A 20,546-nucleotide genomic window follows, 5' to 3' on the forward strand; every position below is an offset into this window, starting at 1 on the left:
CTGCTGGCAGCCCTACAATCTGCCTACAAGTGGTGGGTTGGGTAGGCAAATAACCAGGCCCTTTGGGGCTCGGGGGGTGGGGTTGGCTCTGCCCCTCCTGCCCGTGGGGTTGGCGCGGTGGCAGCTGCATGCTCTGCTCCTGGCGGCCACCACCCCACGCTGCGCTCGGTGTGTTTGCTCCCGCGGGTGGCAGCAGCCAACAGGGACAGGGCACGCGGCTGCCAATACACTTGCCCCATGGGCAGGAGGTAGCGGTGCTGACTCAGACCTGGGTTGGGAGCGAAAAAGACTCGACCTGCTTGGGCCGGGTCAGATCTGCCAAGTTCAGCTCCATGTCAGGGTTTAAAATTAGGCCTGAGCAGATCTCTCCCCCAGCCCCTCTCAGAGAAGAGGGGCCAGGCTGCAAACGAGCCAAGGGCTGGCTGCACTGATGGGTCACGGCCGGCCGGCAGGGAGGTTTCTGGATTTCCAAAGTCTGGTGGCAAATGCCTGAGAAGAAGGAAACCTGCCCAGGGGTGAGCCCCGCTCCTATGAAAGTGCTGAGGAGGCAGCATGGGCCAGTGAGCTGGGACTCAGGATACCAGGGTCCATTTCTGGCTCTGTCACTGGCATCCTGGATGACCTAGGGCAGAGAGTCACCGCCCCACCGTGTGCCTCAGTTTCCCACCTGTATGATGCTTTTAATGTCTATCCCTGCTTTGCAATTCACAGATTCTGCTCTGTAAGAGTGAGCAGAAAGCGTGGTACCAGAGACCTTCTCTCTGAGCCAGGGTCCTGCTCCAGCTCAGCCTGTTCCCATCTCAAACAGCCCGAGGGATTTGCTCAAAGCTCTTGGCGTTTGGGTTGGTTTGTTTTGATCCCCGGCTGCCTTAGCTGTGCCACCGGCTCCAACACAGCTCGCTAACCCCTTTTACAGGGAGCTAAATATAGCCACGCGCTAAGCAGAAGCTGCTCAGCAGGGCCGCGCGGGGCGAGAAACGCCACAGCCTCCACTGGGTGAACGTTGGAGCCTCTGCTTGGTGTCAGGAGATGGAGTCACCGTCCCCTGCAAAGCATGGCATAGCCACTTTGCCCCCTTTCAGGCACAAGGTCTTCTCCGTCAGGCCCTTTAATCACAGTGACACCTCCTCTCTCACCTTCCTCGCCTCCGGCTCCAATTTCCCGTCTTGCCCCAGCAGCCCAGTGCAATCGGTCGCCCTGAGCTTCCCTTCTCCTCTTGCTGCCTGACTCCCTCCCTCATATTTCCTCCTGGACTCTCCTTCTACATCCTCGCAGTTCCAGTCCCCATCTCCCCAGAGTCCCCAATGCTGTCAGTAGTGCCATTTGCAGGCAGGCTCCAATTCAGCTCACAGCCCTGGTCTCTCTCCACTCCTCTGACCCAGCACTCTCTGGGCATCCCTGCAATCTTACCCCCACCCCTGCAGAACCCTCTTCTGCACCATCGGGAGCATCCTCGCTGCCTCATCAGCTCTCCCTCTATTTTGAAATAGACTCTGCACACAGACCCCATCTCTTGCTCCGGCACGTCCCAGTGGCTCTGTTACTATTGCTAGGATGTGCTTGTTCTTTTAACCCTGGCTGCTGTTTACTTCTGGGAAGTGTTTGGAGTGTGGAGTTCATTAGCAGCTACAATTCCACAGACACAAATGTGGCTTGATCATTAGCTAGATGCTGTACTTAATAATAAAGCTGTGTGGCTAAGGAGAGCCAAGTGGGTGACTTACGCTTACACAGTACACAGCAGATCTGGGGACGGAGCAAAGTGACTCTTGCATAGAGAGCAATCGGGATTTGACCCCTTTATGGGGCTTTGGGATTTGCTTGTGCTACTCAATATTAATATGAGCAGATGGGATCTGAAGGGAACCTAGGAGGATCATATTGAGGTTTTATTGAGGGGTGGAAGTGGGGGAGAGAGAAGTCTTATGAAACACACGAGCCCCTTCCCTTTGGAGTCTGGCTTTTCTCCTGTTTCACTAGCAGTGGGAATTCGTTCTAGAGACACCAGTCTAGTTGTCTCGACACTCCTGCTCTTGTTTTTGTTTTTAAACAGAAATGAATGTTACAAAATGCCAAGTGGGCCAGAAGAAGAAATCTAATTGGATTCCCATGGCTCATTAACCATTTGTCCAAAAGGAATAATAATTAAGTGGCATGGCTGAAAAATTAACAGGCTAGAAAACTGCTAGTGCCCAAATATCTTTCCACGAGCCTGCCTTCCTTACACATAGCCAGGAAAATTCCCCTGGTCCTCTAGGGACCAGTCCATATTTGTTAGAAAGATGCAACCCGAGTCCCACGGCTAGTGGTCAGAGCTGGGTAGAGTCTGTGATGTTGGCAGGCCATGTGCCTACTCTTGTCATGCTCCTCATGTCTCAAGTGGACACTAACTGATACATGGCTGGATCGGCTGGCTCACTTGGGGGTTAATAATGATAAAATAGGGACTGGAATGGTAAGAAAGTGTTTAGTGTTTGGACTCTATTGGATGCGGCCTGCATGAATCTCACTTGCCCTATCCATGTGCCATATGGCCAGGTACTATCTGAGTGGTTGTACTGGGAGCCTCTGTGGCCGTATGAATCGCCATGCAGGAGAGGGTCAGTTGGTATGAAGAGCTGCTCTTCTCCAGGACCTGTTACACCTCACCCAAAAGAGGAGACCCATCGTTTCCAGACAGGCTCTGGTTGCACCTTACAGCTGGGAACTCCCTACCCCTGGATTGAGAAACGGTCAACACAAGGACTAAAGACTCTTATTGTTGTTCTGCTCCACACCCTGTGACGGTGAGTCACGCCAGTGGACTCCTCCCAACAGCTGAGTTTGGCAGCTCAGAGCACATGGCAGGAGTGGGGGTTAAAAACCCCAAAACCAAAGGAACTAGGATGCAGTGCTGGCTGGACTCTGGGAGGGCAGGGTGTTTCTAGGCATAAGCAAGTGATCCCCAGGTGCTTAGCCTGGGTTAGTCCTAAAGGACAAATTGAGCTTGCTGAGTATGGAAACCTATATTACTTTTTGAAACCTAAGAGTGTAACTGATTTGTGTGTCCATAATTAGCTTGCTTTCACCTTGTAAATAACACTCTAATTTCCTTTTCCTGTTTCATAAATCTTCATATAGTTACTATGGGATTGGCTACAAGCATTGTCCTTGGTGTGAGACCTAAGGCACAACTGACCTGAGATAAACGACTGGTCCTTTGGAGTTAGGAGTAGGGCTGCCAACAGCCCGTTATTACAAGGGACATCCCTTATTTTTTCATCTCTGTACAACAAGATCGAGAGCTGCTGATAATAATTCTTATTATTTAAGAAAAAGGCTGTGATTCTTGGTGTAAGGGGCCATCTGTCACAGAGTGGCGCTCACGTGGGGGGCCTCACAGACTGCAGTACCTACGAGGACAGTCTGTGACTCTGGGTTAAGACTGATAAAGTGCCTGAAGAGTTTGGTGAAATCTAAGTTTAGAATTCACAGCCAACTTGGGCTTTGTGCCCTGGTTTTTAACAGTCTGCCCTAAGGTTGGTACTCACACTCTTGGGTCACCATTGGGAGCATAGGCACTGACTCCATGGGTGCTCCAGAAAAAAATAGCACCCACCTGCAGCCAGCTCCCCCACCCCAGAGCTTACCATTCACTGGTGGCCTCACTGATCAATTCCTCCCCTTTCTCCCAGTGCCTCCCACCTGCCGCGGATCAGCTGTTCCACGGCATGCAGGAGGCACTGGTGGGGGAGTGGGGAGCAGGAACAGGGCGTGCTCAGGGGAGGGGGCAGAACTGGGTAAGAAGAGGCAGGGAAGAGGCGGGACGGAGCGGCGGTGGGAAGAGGCGGGGCAGGGTGGGGCCTTGGGGGGAGTGGGGGTATGGCCTGGGGCGGAGCAGGGATGGGAAGAGGCGGGGCAGGGGAGGGGGTTTGGGGGACAGGGTGGAGTGGGGGCAGGGACTGGGGTGGAGCGGGGGTTGAGCACCCCAAGGGAAGGTCATGCCTGACTAATCTAATCGCCTTTTATCATGAGATTACTGGTTCTGTGGATGAAGGGAAAGCAGTGGATGTATTGTTTCTTGACTTTAGCAAAGCTTTTGACACGGTCTCCCACAGTATTCTTGTCAGCAAGTTAAGGAAGTATGGGCTGGATGAATGCACTATAAGGTGGGTAGAAAGCTGGCTAGATTGTCGGGCTCAACGGGTAGTGATCAATGGCTCCATGTCTAGTTGGCAGCCGGTGTCAAGTGGAGTGCCCCAGGGGTCGGTCCTGGGGCCGGTTTTGTTCAATATCTTCATAAATGATCTGGAGGATGGTGTGGATTGCACTCTCAGCAAATTTGCGGACGATACTAAACTGGGAGGAGTGGTAGATACGCTGGAGGGGAGGGATAGGATACAGAAGGACCTAGACAAATTGGAGGATTGGGCCAAAAGAAATCTGATGAGGTTCAATAAGGATAAGTGCAGGGTCCTGCACTTAGGACGGAAGAATCCAATGCACCGCTACAGACTAGGGACCGAATGGCTAGGCAGCAGTTCTGTGGAAAAGGACCTAGGGGTGACAGTGGACGAGAAGCTGGATATGAGTCAGCAGTGTGCCCTTGTTGCCAAGAAGGCCAATGGCATTTTGGGATGTATAAGTAGGGGCATTGCCAGCAGATCGAGGGACGTGACCGTTCCCCTCTATTCGACATTGGTGAGGCCTCATCTGGAGTACTGTGTCCAGTTTTGGGCCCCACACTACAAGAAGGATGTGGATAAATTGGAGAGAGTCCAGCGAAGGGCAACAAAAATGATTAGGGGTCTAGAACACATGACTTATGAGGAGAGGCTGAGGGAGCTGGGATTGTTTAGCCTGCAGAAGAGAAGAATGAGGGGGGATTTGATAGCTGCTTTCAACTACCTGAAAGGGGGTTCCAAAGAGGATGGCTCTAGACTGTTCTCAATGGTAGCAGATGACAGAACGAGGAGTAATGGCCTCAAGTTGCAGTGGGGGAGGTTTAGATTGGATATTAGGAAAAACTTTTTCACTAAGAGGGTGGTGAAACACTGGAATGTGTTGCCTAGGGAGGTGGTGGAATCTCCTTCCTTGGAAGTTTTTAAGGTCAGGCTTGACAAAGCCCTGGCTGGGATGATTTAACTGGGAATTGGTCCTGCTTCGAGCAGGGGGTTGGACTAGATGACCTTCAGGGGTCCCTTCCAACCCTGATATTCTATGATTCTATGATTCTATGATTCTATGAAAGGAGGAAGCTGCCGCCTGTGGTTGGGAGTGTCACAGAGATGGCAGCCAATTTCCCAGGATTCTATGGTCGACTTTTTAAACATGATCTCTCTCTTAAAAGAAGAAGGATGGGCTTGTGGGCCAGGCACTAGCCTGGGCTTGAGGAGAGATGGGTTCGGTTCCTGGCTTTGCTGCAGAATGCCTGTCTGATCTCTCTGACCCTCAATTCCGCATCTGTAAAATGTATATAATGCTATGTCTATGGTCTGTGTGGTCTATTTGGACTGTAAGCTCTACGGGGACCCAGGCGGTCTCTCACTATGTGTTTGTGCAGCGCCTGGTACAACAGGGCCCTGGTCTCCCTTGGATGCTGCTGAATGATGAGTAATTTATCTGTAAAAGAAAAGGAGGACTTGTGGCACCTTAGAGACTAACCCATTTATTTGAGCATGAGCTTTCGTGAGCTACACTCCGATGAAGTGAGCTGTAGCTCACGAAAGCTCATGCTCAGATAAATGGGTTAGTCTCTAAGGTGCCACGAGTCCTCCTGTTCTTTTGCGAATACAGACTCACAGGGCTGCTGCTCTGAAACCTGACATTTATCTCTGTGCATGCTCCTCCTGTGTTCGCTGTTGCTGAATATTCTAGTTGCTGACAGGAAGTGTGAGTTTTAAATAAATAGTAGAGAATATTCATAGAAAGTCCACGTTGAATTCACACGCCCGGGACTTTGCTCTAGGAAACTGATTCTACGAGCTAGGATCATTCTGGGAGCAGAGTGTAAGCACAGGATTCAGTGAAAACCAACCAACCCAGCTTGAGTATCAAATACAGAATTAGGGTGATCATTGTCCTACCCTGCTGGGGGTGGTGTAATTGACAGAGATTGATACTCATAAAAAAAATCCAAATTACACACAACAGACAGCCAGAGAATCATCTATCTGCTGAAGTTGCTCCGGGAACAATTCCGAATGACAAGGAAATTGGAGAAAATTGTATGACTCTCAGGGACAATTCATCAACAGAAAAAGAAGTAAAATTCAGAGAATAAATTATCTGCTTGTCTTTCCTGACAATGGGCCCAATCCATCCCTGGTGTAATGCTATTGATTGCAGTGTAAATTCAGATGCGGGAGCTGTGATGCTATATGGAATATGGGTGACCATTTAATATATTATTGATACCAAAATTGCAGTGAAGAACATAAGAATGGCCCTACTGGGTCAGATATATCTGCATCTCATAGCTGTGCTGTGTTTCTGGGTGACACTCTCAGACAGACTGGCATCAGCACTATCCAGCCTGCTTAATGGCCAATCCAGGGCAATCAGCTGTACAAGGAATCCATTGAGAAAAGCCACGGGCTACCCCTGTGAGTCAGCAGGACAGGTAGGGACATGTCTGTGCACAGGGGACTCCAAGCGCTTTTCCATGCCTATGTGCTGTGAGCTTGTGTTTGGCACAAAGGATGTACAAACCACATGGCAACGGATATAAAAAGTCAACTGCATCTTCTCCATTTTGTCTTCAATCCTGCTCCTCACCTCTGGACTAACTTCTCTACACACTGAAGCTTTGAACAAAGGACTGACAGACCCATCCAAGCTTTGGATGCGTTCCAGAGGAACTTTACAAGCCAGCAAACTCACCAATGCTGCTAAGAACCTGATACATGGACTCTGAAGTCATTTGACCATTTAATAATTGTCTTTCTTTTCTTTTATACTAAACCTTTAGTTTTAGATACTAAAGAATTGGCTGGCAGTGTGGTATTTTGGGTAAGACCCAAACTCTTTAGAACACATCACCTGACATGGGCAGTATCAGGAGAGATGAGCTGGAGTGCCACTGAGAAGCAAAGTCAGGAAAATAGCTGAAATACTTCTCTGATGGATTGTATGTACTATATGCAGTTTAATAGTCCAGGGAGAACAAAAGAAGAAATGGAACAACATGTCTATTTGGGCCAAGAAATGAACATGCACCACGATCAGGAAGGTGAACTCTCGTGAAGAACGCAAGCTGGTTGGCGCACTTTCAATTCTATCAAGGATGTCTTCTAAGGAAAAATCAAAAGGCAACATGCACCAACCTCTTCAAGTCAACAGTACTTCCAACAATGCTGTACAGCAGCAAAACATGGGCGCTGACGCTGATAGAAAAGAAACAACTCTTTGTCATGGAGAGGGCAATGGAAAGAAGAATGGGGATTTCAATCCGTGACCGAGTCCCCAATGCAGTGACCAGACAGCAGAGTGGAGCACAGGACGTCATTGTTGAAAGCAAGTACAGTAAAATACAATTGGCCGGGCATATAACTAGCCTCACTGAAAATCGATGGACTACAGCTGTCGCCGAGTGGGACCCACGGGAACTGAAACGACTACTCAGCCGACCTCCAAAGAGATGGGAAGATTTTATCATGAAAAGGCATGATAAAATGGAGAAGGAAGGCCAGGCTAAGGGAAGAATGGAAGATGTGTTGTGATTGGTGCAATCTATATGAGGACTGAAGGACCAATCGATCAAGGATATCAAGATGATGTAGTTTACGACTCAAACCAAACTTTGTACTTTTGGATGATTTAAACATCATACCCAGATGTACAGACACTCTTTCCTTAAATCTGTATATTAGATAATTTTAACATTTACTTTAATATAAAATTTTGCTCTGGTAATGTGGCTGGCCCTTTCGAGATCAGAAGAACATTTTGTACAGCGAATCAAGTTTTAAATAACTTCTCACTTTACTGGATCTATGTGGTGATTGGGAGCCAGAGAACTGGAATGCAATAAAAGGGGCTGTGAGATTTCTTTTTTTTCAGCTCCTTGATAACCGATGGGGCAGGGATCAGGAGCACAGTTTGTGACTGGTTGGTAATCTGTGTACAGTGTTAAACAATAGTTTTGGGGGAATCTGCTCTCCTTTTTGCATCCTGCCCTGACCTTGGTGTTTTCAGTGTGGGCTCCCCTGGGCACCTCAGGTCACAGGAGCCCAAGTCCAGGGCCATCCTTACCCATACGCAAAGTACGCAGCTGAGTAGGGCACCAGCAAATTTGGGGCACCACATTTCCTGGTGCCCTGAGCAGCTGCGTGCTGCTCCAGCCCCTGCTCCAGCTCTTCCCCAGGCCCCAGGCCAGCCCCCACTCCCCTGAGCTCTGCAGCGGGCTGGGCCTGCATTCACCGGCAGTGGGAGTGCAGCAACCCGGCCTCAGCCCTGCCGCCGGTGAGTGCTGGGGGGTGGTTCCCCCTACCCCCCAAGCCAGCCCTGCCCCGCCCCACGGAGGCCTGGGGCCAGCCCACCCACTCCCCCTGCGGGGGGGCTGCATAGGGCCCCAGGATTACTCGGGCCCAAGTCAAAACTTCTTTCAGGAGAAAAGGAGAATCTGAAGGCAGCAGGTCCCATATCCTCCATTCCCAGGGAGCATCTCATTATCTTCAGGAGCCAGTTCACTCTGCTCCACTTTTGCTGACTTCCTTTGTCAATCCCAGGTGATGCCTGCTCAGCCCCATAGAAGTGACAGTTGTGTCATCCCATGAACTGCCAAGAGAGAACAGGGCTGACAGCTCCTGTCTCGTTTGCTCCTGTGGCTGGTACTGGGGAATTCTCGAAGTGCAACACTTCCATTATTCATGGCTCTAAAAAAAGAACCACGTTTCCCCTTGCAGTGTGCTGGGATCCTGCATCACGAGTCATGTCTCAAGTGTGTCGCTAGGTCATTGTCTCCCCCACATTCCCTCCCCACTTCCTCTCTCTGGCCTAGGAGATTCCTCTGCCTTGGAAAAGAAATCAAATATAGACACACAATTCTTCCATTCTATAATAGGACCAGCAGCTGGTGTGACACTGCAGAAATGCCTCCCACAGGTTCCAGTCCACCGCCAGTCACTGCAGCTGGGGGTGATCATGAGAAAGACAAATAGTAGCCTGTCCTGAATTGGCAGGGAAATATTAAGGCAGCTGGGAGCCACCATAGGCAACTTGGCTGCCAGTGAATTGGTTGGTTTCAATCTTATGCTAAAGATGGCTTAAAGGGCAGAGTAGGGTTTGGGATTCCCTCTGTGTTATCACACAGTAACCCCTTGCGGCTGCAGCAGGGAGCTGCAAAAACTATTCCCTCTGGCCATTGGTGAGAAGAAATCATGTCTTAGCCCATTGTGACAAATGAAATGTTCAGCATTTGCCCTGGGACTTCTCGTGAGAACACAAAGGGGGGATCCCATTTGGTCTATAAAAATGGCAGTATTTTGCTTGGTGTAAATTCTTGATTGGGCCATTTCACTGTATATATATATATATATATATATATATATAATGAGAGCGAGAGAGAGAGAGAATGAATCCATAGCTGGAAAAGGGTCCTGGAATGACAGCCCCAAATAGCAAACCCCTCAGAACAGACTGAGTCTCCACCCCTTTCCAAGATTGCTCCACCTGGAGTGCTTAGCCCTAGGATTAAGAAGTGTCCATGGTCCAGTCAGCCCATGGCTCCTGTGCTGGTACTGATCAGGCATGGGTAGTTTGCCTGCTGCACGCAGCATGCTGGACTGGGAGACCAGATAGCACTGGTATTTGTGATATGGCCAAGGGTGCAGGAAAATTACAGGATCTGTAAAGATATGTTTACTTGCAGTCTATGTTCAGTCACTAGATGTCACTGTGAGCTGTAAAGAGTTGCAGATCGGAGGGCTGGTGGAGTTCCCTGGTAAACAAGGAAGACAAAGCTGGAACTCGAGAAGTGTGGAACACTGGTTGTTTGTATCTGTAGTTGAAGTGGTTTTCTTTAATAAACACATCCTGTTTAGGGAGAGCTTTGATTCCAGATATCAGCCCAGGGCCTCGCTGCAGAAATCCATTTCTTATTTTTAATCCTGGCCTTTGTGCTGCCCTTCCACATAATCAGAGGCCGTCATAATACACAGATATTCTTTGTTGGGCCTATAAAACACCTACCATTTATTACAGAGGCACTCAGTAGACACTAATTCCCAGACTCAAAGTCTTCCTCAGGTCAGAGGGAAGGCAGAGTAGATAGCTCTTTAAAAGAGTCCTTAAGCTTGGAATCTCAGGAATGTTGCATTTGTATTTCCCACACCAGCCTGGATTCTCTCCTTTATCGCTACTCACCTTCCCCTCATGGACTGGAGACCCTCAGCAGCTGCAGCACCAAATTGAAGCCACACTGTTGAGTATGAGAATGACAATAACGTGGTCTTTAAGGCACTTCTCCATGCTCATCCTTCCAGCCCATATTAAGTACAGTGGGATCTCCACCAAGCACTGGGAGGCCAGATTCCTGTGTCCTTGGGATCTGAGACCACTGTAGAAAAGAGCCCCGATGAAGTGAGCTGTAGCTCATGAAAGCTTATGCTCAAATAAATTGGTTAATCTCTAAGGTGCCACAAGTACTCCTTTTCTTTCCTGGTGGGAAACTAATTGATGGCAGCTAGTGACCTGCCCTGCAGTCTGAGAGACGTGGAGGCCCAGACAGAGTGGGAAGAGAAGCCCGCGATGCACAAAACCAAAGCAGGGAGTCCATGGAGCAGCATGGCACAGACGGGAGCATGAGCCACAAGCCCAACCAAGAAGCTGGAGGAAAGATTTGCAAGACTCAGGGATTTCCCCCTGATGTATCAGCAGATCCATTCATCTGCACCTCCATTTCCCATGAAACAACGCTCCACTCTGGAACACTGCCGAGATGCCTGTCTGTCCTGTAACAAGGCTGCTGGATTGTCTGTCTTGAACTAATGCTTGGGTGCTGGCAGGTGTATTCCTTGGAGGTCTTCTTCTCAGGGAGGTGGGGGGTGACAGAGGTGCACCTTTTCATGATAATGGCACCTTGCTGGGTTTTTTCTTTAACAGTAACAGTTTGTACCAAAAGTACATTGGGCTGTATATTGTCTGGACAGTACATTGGAGAGTGCATTGTCTGGGCAGTACATATTTTGCTGAGACCCCTGTGTACTAACCTGCACAGACCTGAAAGAAAGCCCTCTAAAATCGATGGGAAGACTCCAGTTGACTTTAGTTGGCTTTGAATCAGGGCCTGTGTTAGCTCAGATGGGGGAAGAAGTGAACGGGGAAAAATTCATGTCCCCAGCACATGACTACCAAGCAAATTAAACACACAAGGCCGGAGTCTACTATGAGTTACACTGGGTTTAAATCAGCAATCGCTCCACTGACCTCCATGGAGTTACTCCTGATTTGCACCAGTGTACCCGGTAGCATGATTGGCCCAGCAGTGTTTAACCCTACATTACACTGCTAGTTGCCTATCATGCCCTCTTGGTCAGTAACAGGAGCGTAACTGGTGGTGAAGGAGCCTCCAGCCCCACCGGGCAGTGCAGGTGCCTTCTCTGAGTTGGAGTTCTGTGTCCAAAGAGATTAGAGAAGAGATGGGATGGGACAATTTCTGTTCTTCCTCTTGCCTTTCTCAACCCCCCTGCTGGAGTCCTCTCTCCACAGCATCTGCTGCATTAGGAATCAGACCATGTGTAATTCTGTACCTGCCTTGCTGGGCTATAGGGTTAGTGCAGTTGGGGATGGCACCAGCTTGGCCAGTGAACAATGGCCAGGTTCAGATCGCTAGCTGCAGCTCTCCTGGCTGAGGAGGCTGGAAACAAGTGATCTCCTCTTACTAAATCTGGGACAATACCAGATTAGCCATGGGCATGGCCAAGAAGGCTGAGGCTGAGCGTTATTAGGGGATAAAGCTACATTACATTAATTAATGAGTAATAATAATCAATAATCAACTTCCTATTTTGAAAACCAACCTTAAACCATTAAAGCCCCTTTTTTTTGGGACACCACCCAGTGCTGACAAACACAGGTAGAAACAAGGCAGCTGAATGTCTTGGGAGGTGAATGGATCTGCTGATACACCGGAGGGAAATCCCTGGGTCTTGCAGATCTTGCCTCCAGCTTCTCTGTTGGACTTGTGGCTCATGCTCCTGTCCGTGCCGTGGTGCTTCATGGACTCCCTGCTTTGTTGTTGTGCATCGCGGGCTTCTCTGCCTGCTCTGTCTGGGCCTGGTCGGTTCTCAGATTGCAGGGCACAGCACATTGTTTGGACAGTGCACTCAACAGTACATTGCACTGGCATAGACTCAGTGCTGGGTGACTGTAAAGGAGGCATTTTATTAGCCATGTATTTAACTTCAGCACAGAAGAGTGTGCTTTAAGTGCCCTGCAGAGAGGCAAAATACAGCTTCATGAGGGTGTGTATTACTGAGCCTCCAGCTGTGTATGGGGCGCATAAAGCAAAGCATGCAAAGAGCTGTCCTTGAGGGTAGATAGAGATGGAAATTTTCCCACTGAACTGTATGGCGTAAATAAATCATTGTGTCTTGCTGTGTGTAAAAAGACAAGTTTCAGAGTAACAGCCGTGTTAGTCTGTATTTGCAAAAAGAAAAGGAAAAGGAGTACTTGTGGCACCTTAGAGACTAACCAATTTATTTGAGCATGAGCTTTCGTGAGCATCCGATGAAGTGAGCTGTAGCTCATGAAAGCTCATGCTCAAATAAATTGGTTAGTCTCTAAGGTGCCACAAGTCCTCCTTTTCTTTTTGTGTGTAAAAAGGCGTTCCTGCCTGTGTTATCGGGCTGGCTCCTGAAACACACTCATAAAAGGTTATTGCTTCTTTCTCACAAAAGCATGGTAATTTGCTGGGTTTATTCTGTGCGGGCAAAGCTGGGTGATTCTGAAACAAGGATGTTTTCGGCTAGACTGAGGCCATGAGCCTATTTGTGGCAGACCTGTCATGTGCCATCCGCACGGGTGACTGGGCTTTGGGACAACACTTCTGCAGATTCTAGGGGGGAGGGAGGTGAGTGTGTGTGTGTGGTGGTGGTGGGGATGGGGGTGTTGTTAACCCTTTTGTGACTGCCCCCGGTTGTGCTGCTGTCGCTCCGTTAATGGTCCATTGAAAGGAGTTAAATACCAGGGTGTGCCTGGGATTTTCAGCACCTAGCGAGGGAACTCTGGCTGCAGGTGCCTGGAACAGCCAGCAGGTGCGAATTGCCTGGGTGTAGCTGGGAACCTGGAGGGACTGTGGAGCATTATACCTGTCTGCACTCGGCCCATTTGGCAGCTACTTGTGTGTGCCTGGGTCATGCAGCAGACAGCAGGTGAGCACTACCTGGCTGTACCTGGGACTCCCACCCTCCCACAAGGGGTATTTTGTATTTTGCCTGCCCTTCCTTGGACTCTCCCATCAGGTGCCATCTACCTGTGTGTACCTGGCTCCATCTGGCATGTGGGCGTTTGGTCAGGATGGGCCTGGAATATTCAGCTGTGCTCAGAGGGTTAACATGACACTTTCCAGGGGAAATGAACAAGAGAGGCTTAAAAGTTATGTCACCAGCCCATGGGCTCCTGCTCTCATTGTGGGTTTTGCCTGGGCACCGGATGGGCCAACACCTGGCATCAGAGCAGGGCTTGGAAGAGAGAAATACCTGGGTTGCGCTCCCCCTGCTGGACGCTCACCAAACTGCTGCAAGGTGATCCAAGGGCTGCCTTCCCCTACAGCTTTAGCCTGCTGGGGCTGGGCAGAATTGAGGCCCTTTTCCTGGCCCTGGGATCTAGGCAGTGGTGGATTAGCCACTGTCCGGACGAGGCCCGTGCCCAGAGGCTCCGGCCAATTGCGGGACCCCAGAAAAATGGGTGCCCCTGTGCCCCAACCCTGCTCCCTGACAGGAGCACCAGGCGGGGAAGCCACTGCCCCTGTGTCCCACCTCTGTGACAGGAAAGCTGATGATTTGGGGTTGGGGGTTCTGTACAATTACTGTTTTTTGTCTGTGACTCTGGTGTCCGTCAGGTAGTAACCACCTACTTGGGGCGGTTGGAAAGAGCCTTTCCTGAGACAGTGGAAAAAGCCTTAGAAAAAACCACTTTGAAACCCTGCTGTGACCCTACGTTCCCCAGGAATTCACCCTGAATCCCCTTGTGCTGAGGGAAACTGCGCAAGCCCCAAACAGTAAAGCTGGTTTCATTTAAAAGACAGGTTCATTTTTGTACTGGGCATTATAGAAAATGGTGTTACAAACAATAAACTCTTACTTTTCTCTATTTGTCGCTTTTTCTCCTGTCCTTCTGTTCCCCAGTATTAACCCAGAAAATGGTGAAGTTAATTTTTGCCCTGATTTTCACCCATTTTTTGAGATAAACACTGATAAATTCCCAGGAAATTTAAAAAAAAAATAAAAACCAGAAATGAAGGGCCTTAAATATATACAGTAGATGTGAGCTAACGAGCAAAGCTGTGCATTTAAAAGTGTCACTTCGATACTATTTGTGCAACCTCTTCCCATGACCTTATTCTCTTATGCCAGTTGATAAGCTTAAAAGGGCCCTTGATGAAACACTTCTGACTTAATGTGCCATGTCAAGGTTCCTCCCCCACTCTGAACTCTAGGGTACAGATGTGGGGACCTGCATGAAAAACCTCCTAAGCTTATCTTTACCAGCTTAGGTCAAAACTTCCCCAAGGTACAAAATATTCCACCTGTTGTCCTTGGACTGGCCGCTACCACCACCAAACTAATACTGGTTACTGGGGAAGAGCTGTTTGGACGCGTCCTTCCCCCCAAAATACTTCCCAAAACCTTGCACCCCACTTCCTGGACAAGGTTTGGTAAAAAGCCTCTCCAATTTGCCTAGGTGACTACAGACTCAGACCCTTGGATCTTAAGAACAATGAACAATCCTCCCAACACTTGCACCCCCCTTTTCCTGGGAAATGTTGGATAAAAAGCCTCACCAATTTGCATAGGTGACCACAGACCCAAACCCTTGGATCTGAGAACAATGAAAAAGCATTCAGTTTTCTTACAAGAAGACTTTTAATAAAAATAGAAGTAAATAGAAATAAAGAAATCCCCCCTGTAAAATCAGGATGGTAGATATCTTACAGGGTAATTAGATTCAAAAACATAGAGAACCCCTCTAGGCAAAACTTTAAGTTACAAAAAAGATACACAGACAGAAATAGTTATTCTATTCAGCACAATTCTTTTCTCAGCCCTTTAAAGAAATCATAATCTAACACGTACCTAGCTAGATTACTTACTAAAAGTTCTAAGACTCCATTCCTGGTCTATCCCCAGTAAAGACCAGCATATAGACAGACACACAGACCCTTTGTTTCTCTCCCTCCTCCCAGCTTTTGAAAGTATCTTGTCTCCTCATTGGTCATTTTGGTCAGGTGCCAGCGAGGTTACCTTTAGCTTCTTAACCCTTTACAGGTGAGAGGAGCTTTCCCCTGGCCAGGAGGGATTTCAAAGGGGTTTACCCTTCCCTTTATATTTATGACATGCCAGCATTCCGGTTTCATATTCCTAGCGTAAGGTACTGGACACTACAGGATTGGAAACATAAAATTTCATCTTTTGTGTGACACCATGCTGTTTCCAGATTCAATGTTGCAATCTTCTGTGTGCAACGCATGTCTTTTTAATCTATTTAATCATTCAATTCTCGGTCAATATGACCCCAGTGTTTGACAAAACTCCTTTACAGAACATGAGACATGTTGCCCACAGTGGTTTTGGCTACATGCATATCTTGTTAGGATTTACTCATCTTTGTAGAGATGCAGCTTGGTACTATGTATTTCCTTGGTATCTTTCAGACTGGTTATACTTACCTTATTAAATTGGCTGGTTATTGTTAGAGGGCTTTCCCTTCACCTCCTCCCTTGGTTCCTGTTACGCAGACAGAAAGCAGAAGACCAGAAGTCCGAAGTGCAGGCAATGCAATGTTTATTGGGGTTAGTTTCAAGCACGCATGTCCATAGGTCTACACGCTGTCAGAGTCTGTTTCCCAGCTCTGATGCCACAGAGCCTTACCTGTGTCCCCATTCCCTAGTCCCACCTCTTCCTTCTTAGCAGGCCCAAATATACCTGCAATGCATGCCCCAAGTCACACCCCTTACAACTTATAGTTATGTTCCATTCTGGATGTTTGTGAGTCTGGAGTCTTCCTTCCACCTCTTTTGTATCCTATGGGAGGAATAAGAAGTGAGGTTTGTTCTGGCCAAGGCCAGGATTTTCTTTGGCTTTTAATGTGTCATATGCCCCCCAGCCCCAGCCCTCCTTGCCCCGCCTAACTGGTTGCTTGACCTTAGCTTCAAAAAGAAGCCAGGCAGTGTATGCTCGTATATTACACTTCTACCATACCCTGTAACACTTTTAGCTCTATTCCTTATTTATTTCTTATTGTACTAAAAGCCCCATCTGGTTGTAAAAAATGCAATACATAATGGCTTTGTTCATTGTTCTTTACACATGGTAGTAAAAATATAAAGGTATTAAAAATCAACCCCCAAATTCTATTTCAGGCCAACAAACAAGCCTCTATGCAAACAGTTATGTCCTGGAGAGTCCTCTGAAATATACAACAATCTGCACTGCCACTGTGTTACTTGCACCAGGGTTCATGTATCTTTTTCCTATGTGTGGCCTCGCAGGCAATGTTGTGTATGCTGGCAGTTTCTGTGCTACACGATATACTGTAATATTTCAGTTCCCGATGACATAGGGGAGCCAAACTGGGTCCAAAGACCATACCATTTTGTTTCCACGCTGTAACCAAAACATTGTAAACAGAGTCATATCCTACATCCTTTTACCTACACGAGCATAGTTGCACTGATTCTTAGAGAAGGTTCTGGTTACAGCCCGTCTGTATTTTCAAATAGTTTCCCAGATATCGATAAGAGACAAATTAGAACTTGTTTCCTGCATGCAAGAGGCAAGGTCTTTTTGCCTCCCTGTTTCACATCACATTCCATCACCCTCTGCTCCACATGAATTTTTTAAAAGATGCCATGTTCATACTGATACATAGCTGTCCCATTATGAGATTGCTAGAGAAGCATTTGAAAATAGAGAGTATTCACCATTGGGTCAGCAGCCACAGCTAGCCAATATTAACATTAGCTTTGGGTAATAGTTTTAGAAAGAACTTTGTTCTTCATTTAATGTAAGTGGATCAGAATCGAGATCAGAGGGGTGATCAGAGGCAAAAATAGTTACCTTCTGCTAACATCAAGTAAAACAACGTACTGCAAGTAGAGACGCAAAGAGCAGGCCAAAGTCAGAGATGATGTGTAAAGTGATGGACGCGAGACTGCCTTGCACTGAGCCTCCATTCCCAAAAGTGGCTGTTGATTTGGGGTGTCTCAATCTTTTAATGTCCACCTTGGGCCTGGTTTTCAGAGCTGCTGAAGCACCTTTATCTCTGGAGCTGCAAGTGCTCAGCACCTCTGAACACCAGGCCCCAAATGTCTCAAGCGAGACCCCCCCAAATCAGTGCTTCCTTTTGACAAAGCGAGTCCCTTGTAACTACTTCACCCCCTACCAGTGCAGAAGTGAGCACAAGGGGATTTAAACTGAGGTAAGGGAAATGGAGGGAGATGTCAGTTAAATCAGAGCTGATCTGCTCGCACTCAGGCTGTCCTGTTAGTTGCTTTTCTTGCTGCACGCCTCTTCTAGCCCCACCTGTGTGAGTTACACCAATTTACACTCTGACTCAGTGGGCCCGTGCCCGGGGCCCTCGAAAAATGGGCACCTCCCACACCCCAACCTTGCTCCCTGGCAGGAGCGCTGGGCGGGCAGGGCGGGGCAGGGGAAGCCCCAGTGCCCGGACCCTAGCTGCAGCCTCGGGGCTGGAGGAGCTCTCACTTCCCGCTGTGGCCCCGGAGCCATGGCAGGGCGGGGTGGGGGGAACAGAGCATCTCTGATCTTGGGGCCACAGTGGGGGAGGGAGACAGAGAATATCAAATGGGATTGCGGGGCCGCAGTGGGTGGGTGGGGGCCGAATGGGGCAGACCACGGGTGGAACAGGGCAGTGCCATGGCGGGAAGGGGCAGAACAGAGGGTAGGACTGCTGGCGGAAGCGGTGGGGAGGGGCCCTCCACTTGCTGTGGCCCATGGCCCCAAGAAACCTTAGGAACACCCCCAATCCAGTTACCTAGGCCCTGAAATTAAGTGTCATCTCCCCCAAGCCTCCCCAGCAGCTCTGTCACACTCCCCAGAGCCCTTTCGAAGGGGTGAGCCAGCTTGCTTACACTGCAGCTCTTCAGGGGCACATGACAGTGAGACTTCACACACGGATCCAAAACCCCAGTGCTCCTCACAGTACGAGAGCTACAGTGATCTCCACAAAGTAACGAACACACCTACATGCGTTCCCCAGCCTCAGGAGAGCTGCTTGGGCTAGTGCAGAGCTCTCTTGGGGACCCAGGATCATTCCCCGGCAGCTCATGGCTTCTCTTCCATATCTTGGCTAGCCTCCTCTGGCCTCGGCTGGTCTGCAGTTACAAAGGACACCTCTGCCACGAAAGCATGCCCACCTCATCCCAACACTTCCCGTGAATCTTCCCCCACTCACTCAGCCTGCGTGGTTTTCAGAAGCATCAAGACCTTGGATGTGTAGCTCTGTGTTTGGGGCTCTCCCACTCTGCAAACACCAGCCCCTGCAGAGAGTCAAGAGAAAACTGGTTCTCCTAGGCTGGAGCTAACCCATTGGGTCATGGTGGTGAAGAGGTGGTGATTAAATTCTAACAATCCACCGTTGTCACTGGTCTGGGAGGGACATGCCACGGCCCCTGTCAGCATGGGATGCATGCCACACTCACCGAGGCAGCTGACGGTTCAGCAAATCTCATAACAGGTGTATAGCATCAGCCAGAATTCACGAGGGTCCAGAGAGACTCTTCAGCTTGTCCCACCTGGGTCCTTTATAGAAATATTTATAGAAATGGATAGAAATACTCACTGTTTAGTCTGGAAACTCCAAAGCTGATATTTCCCACTCTAGAGGCTTGGTTCTGTTCTAGGAAACAACTCTCCCTAACATCCCCTGTTCCTGCATGTAGGAATTTGGCTTCCAGGCTCTCAGACCCACACAATGCAGAGTGAGAAGTGGGAGGAGCCTATGGAGAGGGCACTGGACTGGGACTCAGGAGATAGGTTCAGCTACAGGTTCAAGCCACTGAGAACATGAGGCTTTTTATAGCATCAACCAAGAGGTGGCCTTTTAGTTCAAGCTATAGCAGCTAATGCTTTTAGCTCTGGAGGTCCCCAGTTCAATCCCTCATGCCAGCCAAGACAGTGGCCATCACACACACATCCCTGACTGTGGTAACAGGTGCTGCATCTTCTCTCTCTCTTGTTAGCTGGCCACAATGTCTTTTATAGAGACTCCAGTGCCCTGTCCCTTCATGCGAAAACCTCCTTCAGTTCCCCTGGACCTGGCAGCTCCTTTCCCTTCAGAGCCCATCAGATGCTTTCCTAGCTTGACCTGCAGGGCTGGCTGCCAAGCAGTGGGACACACGCCTTCCCGCTGATTGTTGGCCTAGGGCACTGAGAGACCAGTCCACAGCCCCCCTGCTTTATAGAGTGACGAGGTCCATTCATCAGATGGCCCTGGCTCATACCTCTGAGCGTGGTGCAAGGGGGAGGGTCAACCTCTGTCTGCAACATGGTCCCAATGGAGGCCTCTCCAGGGTTCCATGCAGGGGGAATGGGTGCAGACTCGGCCTGGCTAGGGGGAAGAACATGTGTCGCACAGAGGGAGAAAGACATTGTCTTCCTTGGAATTGACAAGATCACATGGGTCCAGGTCATATTGAGCTTATCCCCGTGTGCCTTGGGCAGCAAACACCAAGGGGAGCCCCTGGGAGCACAGTGGCATGGCGACCATGCTACCATGAGGCCGGGGCAGTGAGGACCAGAGTCAATGCAGGGCCTGTGCATGACTGGGGCAGGTCCATGGCCCATTGCAGGACAGGGCGATGTGAGGTGGGGGAAAATATCCTTCCTGGCTCTTGCAGGTGATCAGTTTATGCCCTGAAGCTGCCTGACCCTGGCTCCCCGCTCTGAGCCTGTGAAAAGATTTACAAAAAGAAAAGGAGTACTTGTGGCACCTTAGAGACTAACAAATTTATTTGAGCATAAGCTTTCGTGAGCTACAGCTCACTTCATTGGATGATTTAGAGACTGGAAGGAGTTCCTCTGGGCCTGGCCATTACTCGGTTCCATTCTCTGTGCGTCCCAGAACGTCACTTGCTATTGTTTGCTTTCCCCCCCGCCCAGTTCAGGGCTGTGTGCGGAAGGTTTCAGACGGCTGACTGATGAGTACCGGAACACTGCAGGGGACTCAGTACACTCAATAAATCCAGGGGGAAACGAACCTAAAGTGGTTTGCAACATGCTCCCTCTTTGCAGTGTGAGATGGAGGGGAGGCCTGCGGGGCGCCAGACACAAGCAACAATCCAGCCTTGGAGAGACAAAACCATACAGCAGCTGGTACATGAGAGT

Source organism: Eretmochelys imbricata, chromosome 19, assembly GCF_965152235.1.
Source record: "Eretmochelys imbricata isolate rEreImb1 chromosome 19, rEreImb1.hap1, whole genome shotgun sequence".
NCBI lineage: Eukaryota > Metazoa > Chordata > Testudines > Cheloniidae > Eretmochelys > Eretmochelys imbricata.